The 5,544-nt window shown below is 44.5% G+C and overlaps 1 long non-coding RNA gene across 1 annotated transcript in view; it reads right to left on the reverse strand.

Moving 5' to 3' along the window:
* The window catches only part of LOC122551875, a 1,022,930-nt gene that overhangs the window by 123,730 nt on the left and 893,656 nt on the right, over positions 1-5,544 (reverse strand). The gene's annotated exons all lie outside the window — the stretch shown is intronic.

Consider the following 5,544-nt stretch of genomic DNA (forward strand, 5'->3'; position numbering starts at 1 on the left):
TTATATCGGCGTCCTAATAGTTCCAGAGATGTAGAGGAAAGGATAGCAAAGGTCATTCTCGATAGGAGCGAGAGGGACAGTGGAGTTCTTATGAGGACAGTTAACTCTCAAAATATTGACTGGGAATACGATAGGTCAAGTATCTCAGGCGGGTAACCTTTTTGTTTAATGTGTGCAGTAGACTTTCCTGACACAATATGTAATATGTAGACAGGCCAACAAAGGGCGAGCTCACATTGGATTTGGTACTGGGTAATGAACCCGGCGAGGTGTTAGATTTGAAGGCAGGTGAGGACTTTGGTGATAGTGACTACAATTCGGTTATGTTTACTTTAGCGATGGAAAGGCACGTGTATATCACGCAAGTGAAGAGTTTTTGTTGGGGGAAATGCAATGATGACACAAGATTTAGGGTGCATTGGATGGGGAAGGAAACTGCATAGGATGTGCATAATTGAAATGTGAAGCGTATTCGATGTGCAGTTACTCCATGTCCTTAACAGTTATGCACCTGTCATCCAGGGACGAAGTTGTAAACCCAGGGAGCCGTGGTTTACTAAAGAAGTTGAAGATTTTGTCAAGAGGAAGAAGAAGGATTATGTTAGGATGAACCGTGAAGGCTCAGTTTGGGCATTTGAGAGTAAAAAGAGAGCCTAGAGAGACCTAACGAGAGAGTTAAGAAGAGCCAGGAGGTGATGGGAGAAGTCATTGTCGAATAGGGTGAAGGAAAACCTTCAGGCTTCCACACTGGAAAAAGACAATGTTGTTGAGCAGAATACTGATATACAAGAGATTAGACTAGATGGGATTGCCGTTCAAAAGGAGGAGGACTTCTCAATTTGTAAAAGTTTGAAAAAATATAAATCCTCTTGGCAAGATGTGATTTATCCGACGATTCTCTGGGAAGTCAGGGAGGAGACTGCCGAGCCATTAGTTTCATTTTTCTGTCTTCATTGTCGAATGGAATTGTGCCGGAAGACTGGAGCATAGCAAATATTATTCCCTTATTCAAGAAGGGAAGTACAGACAACTCTGGAAATTATAGATCAGTGAGCCTGACTGTGGTTGTGGGTAGATTGTTGGAAAGAAAAGGTAAGAGATAGTATTCTTCATCATCTGGAAAGAAATAAAATGAATCGGGATTGTCAGCATGGTTTTCTGATCAGTAGGTTTTGCCTCACAAATCTTACTGAGTTAGTTGAGAAGCTGACTAAACAGGTGCATGAGGGTAAAGCGGTTGCTGGGGTGTAAATGGATTTCAACAAGGCGCTTGATACAGTTCCCTATGTGCTGCATGTCACAAGATACAGATGCATGGGGCTGACGGTGATTTAGCGGTTGAATGAGAAATTGGTTGGCTGAAAGCAGACAGAGGGAGCTGGTTGATGGAAACGTTCATCCTGGAATTCAAATACTAGTGGTGTACCGCAAGGATCTTTTTGGGTCCAATGGTGTTTGTCATTTTTACAAATGACCTGGATGACGGTGGAGAAGGATTGGTTAAAATCATGCAAATGAAACTAAGGTGGATTGAGCTGTGGGCAGAGCCTTAGGAGGTTATAGTTTAGATAGGAACATAGATGAACTGAAGAGCTGGGCTGAGAGGAGTGAAGTGGAGTTTAATACGGAAAAGTGTGAGTTTATTCGCTTTGGAAGGAGTAACAGTAACGAAAGGTGCTGGGATAATGATAAGAACATTGGCGTTGCAGATGAGCAGAGAGATCTCGGTGTTCCTGTGCATTGATCCCTGAAAGTTGCCACCCAGATTGATAGGGTTGTGCAGAAGCCAGACGTTGTGTTTCCTTTTATTCGGAGACGGATTGACTTTTGGAGGCATGACGTCATACAGTAGCTGGGCAAAGCTCTGATCCGCCAGGCTGGAATATTGTGTGCAGTTCTGATCACCACATTATAGGAAGGATGTAAAACTTTGAAAAGAATCAGAGAAGTTGTACTGGGATGTCGTGTGGTATGGAGTGCAGGTCTTATGAGGAAAGGCTGAACAACGTGAGCTTGTTTTCTTTAGAGAGAATGTTGAAAGGTGACTAAATTGAGACATAAAGATAATCAGAGATTGAGATAGGTTGGACAGTGAGAACCTTTATCCTCTGATGGTGATGGTTGTCATGAGGGAACATAACTTTAAATGTGAGGGGTGATAGATTTTAGATAGATGTCAGAGGTAGTCTCTTTATTTTGAGAATAGTAGCTGCGTAGAACAGCCAGCCTGAAACAGGTGTGGACTCACCAATATGAAAGGTATGCAACTGGGTATTGGATAGACACATGTTTCAAAAGGCAACCAGAAATGGTATGCCTAAATTGTGAAAACATGCTCTTTGGTGCATCTGACCCTCCGAAGAGTAACCCACGCAGACACATTCCCCTATACTTACCCCTGACTAACAACCGATACTATGGGCAATTCAGCTTGGCCAATGCAATTGACCTGCACATCATTAGATTGTGGGAGGAAACCGGAGGACAGCGAGGAAATTCGCACAGACATGCAGAGAATGCGCAAATTCCACACATATGGTCGCCTGAGGTTGGAATCAAACGTGGGTCCCTCGCGCTTTGAGGCAGCAATGTTAACCATTGAGCGATCATGCCAAATATTGCAGGAAAGTTGGGCTTTAGACTGGTTTCACAGATCAGAGCAACGCCAAGGGCCAAAGGGCCTGTACTGTGGTAATGTTCTGAATTCTATGTTCTCTCACCTCTCTCCTTCCTTTTCATCTCTCTCTCTCTCTCTCTCTCTCTCTCTCTCTCTCGCTCTCTCTCTCTCCTGTTCCTCTCTATCACATAAAGCTAAGCTTACAATGGCAGGGAACCTCAGACCCGTGGCATGTGCCTCTTGCTTGATGTGGGAGCTCAGGAACGTGTCTGATGTTCCTAACTCTTACACTTGCAAGAAGGGTATCCAGCTGCAGCTCTTGTTAGACCGCATGACACCTCTGGAGCTGCTGATGGACTCATTGTGGAGCATCTGCTTTGCTGAGGAAGTCGTGGATAGCCCGTTTACACCGCAGGTTAGTATTGCTGAGGGAGGCAGTGAATGGGTGACCAAAAGCCAGAAAAAGAGGAGGAAGGCAGTGCAGGTGTCCCCTGTGGTCATCTCCCTCCAAAACAACTGTACCGTTTTGGAGACTGTTGGGTGAGTTGGCTCAGCAGGAGAGGGCAGCAATTGTCAAGATCGTGGCACCATGGCGGGCACTACTGTTCAGCAGGACTGGAAAAAGACTCATAGGGCCATAGTCATAGGGGATTCTATATCGAAGGGACTATGCTGGTGGTTCTCTGGCCGAAAACGGGGAATCCCGGACAGTATGTTGCCTCCCAGGTGTTCAGGTCAGGGATGTAATTGATTGGCTGCAGAACATTCTAAAAGGGGAGGCTGAACAGCCAGTTGTCTTGGTGCATTTATGCATCAACAATATAATTAGAAAATGACACGAAGTCCTGAAAGAAAAATTCAGGGAGAGAAGTTAAAGAGGAGGACCTCAAAGGTAGTGGTCTCAGAATTACTACCAATGCCACGTGCTAGCCAGCGTAGAAATGAAAATAAGGGGTGCAGATTTTTTGGACATTTATACAGGTTCTGTGGAAGGTGGACTAATACAAAATAGGACAGTCTACATCTGAACCAGAACGTAGCCAATGTCTTTGAGGGAGTATTTGCTACTGCTGTTGGGGAGGTTTTAAACGAATGTGGAGGGGACTGGGAACCAGAGGCGAAAACAAGTAGGCAACGAGGTGGAGTTTGCAGACTCCAAGAACCATGAAGATAGCATTAATAAAAGGAAGAGTAGGCAGAGAGCAGATGAACGCAAAAGAACTGATGGCTTGAAATGCATCAAATTTAATGCAAGGAGTAAGCAGATGAACTCAGGGTTTTGATTGGTGCCTGGGATTATGACGTTATTGCAATCACAGAGACTTGGTTGCAAGAATGGGCATGATGTTTCACAACTAAATGTTCCAGATATAGACGCTTCAGACAGGACAGGGAGGGAAGTAAAAAGGGGCGTGGAGTTGCACTGCTGGTCAGAGATAATATCACGACTTTGCTAAATGAGGACATTATAGAAGTCCTGGTGAGTGATCCATTATGGGTGGAGCAGAGAAATAAGCAGGGTGCACTTACGCTGTTGGAATTGTATGACAGGCCTCCCAAAAGCGAGCATGAGGTGGAAGGACAAACTGGTGAACAGATTATGGAAGGACGTAGTGGCGATAAGGTTGTGGTGATGGGAGATTATAATTTTCTTAACATTGGCTGGGATACACTTAGCGTCAGAGGTCTGGATGGGGTAGAACTTGTAAGAAGAGTCCAGGAGAGTTTTCTAGAGCAGTATGTCAATAGCCCGACGAGGGAAGGAGCCATATTGGACCTGGTACTGGGGAACGAGTGAGGACAGGTGGCAGAAGTTTCAGTAGGAGATTTCTTTGGGAACAGTAAACAGAATTCTGTAAGTTTTCGAATACTAGTTGATAAAGATGAGAGAGGTCCTAATGGAAGAGTACTAAACTGGGCCAAGGCCAGTTACATCAAAACTGGCAGGAGCTCAGAAATGTGGATTTGACATAGCTATTTGAAGGGAAGTCCACATTTAATATGTGGGAGGCTTCAAAGATAGGTTGAAGATAGTGCAGGATAGGCATTTCCCGTTGAAGGCAAAGGATAGGAACCATGGATAACAGGAGAAAATGTACGACTAGCCTAGAGGAAAAGGGAAGCGTACATAAGGTCGAGGCAGCTAATAACAGTACGTGCATTGGACAACGATCGGAAGAGTAGGACCAGTCTTAAACGAGGAAGCAAGCGGGCTAAAATGTGCCATGATATAGTTTTATCGAACAGAATTAAGAAGGCTCTGAAAGCATTTTCTTCTTATATAAGAAGCAAGCAGGTTAAAAGGGAAATGATTGGTCCACAAGAGGATAATAAAGGAAGTCTGTGTATCGAACTTGAGAGAATTGGTGAGATTCTGAATGATTACTTTGCGTCAGTTCACGGAGTAGAGAAACATGGTTTATCTTGAAATGGGAAATAGAATTTTGATTAGTCTGGTTCACGTTGACATAAGTAAGGAAGATGTGTTGGGCAGGCTCGAGGTTATTACGATGGACAAATCCCCTCCACCAGATGGGATCTATCTCAGGTTACTGAGGGAGGCAAGAGAGGAAATAGCTGGGACCCTAACAGATATCTTTGTGGCATCTTGAAATACAGGTGAGTTGCCAGTGGACTGGAGGATTGCTCATGTTGTCCCCTGTACAAGAAGGGTAGTCGGGATATTCCAGGTAACTACAGACCAGTGAGTCTGACTTTGGTGGTGGGGAATTTACTGGAGAGGGTACTGAGGGAGGGGGTCTATTCATATTCAGAAAAGAGTGGGCTTGTCAGTGATAGGCAACATGGGTTTGTGCGGGGGAATTCGTGCCTTACCAACTTACTAGAGATCGTTACGTGCTGTTGGCGTCATATACATGGACTTCAATAAGGTTTTGATGAGGTTCTCCATGGTAGACTAATGGAGA

This window comes from Chiloscyllium plagiosum, chromosome 7, assembly GCF_004010195.1.
Source record: "Chiloscyllium plagiosum isolate BGI_BamShark_2017 chromosome 7, ASM401019v2, whole genome shotgun sequence".
Lineage (NCBI taxonomy): Eukaryota > Metazoa > Chordata > Chondrichthyes > Orectolobiformes > Hemiscylliidae > Chiloscyllium > Chiloscyllium plagiosum.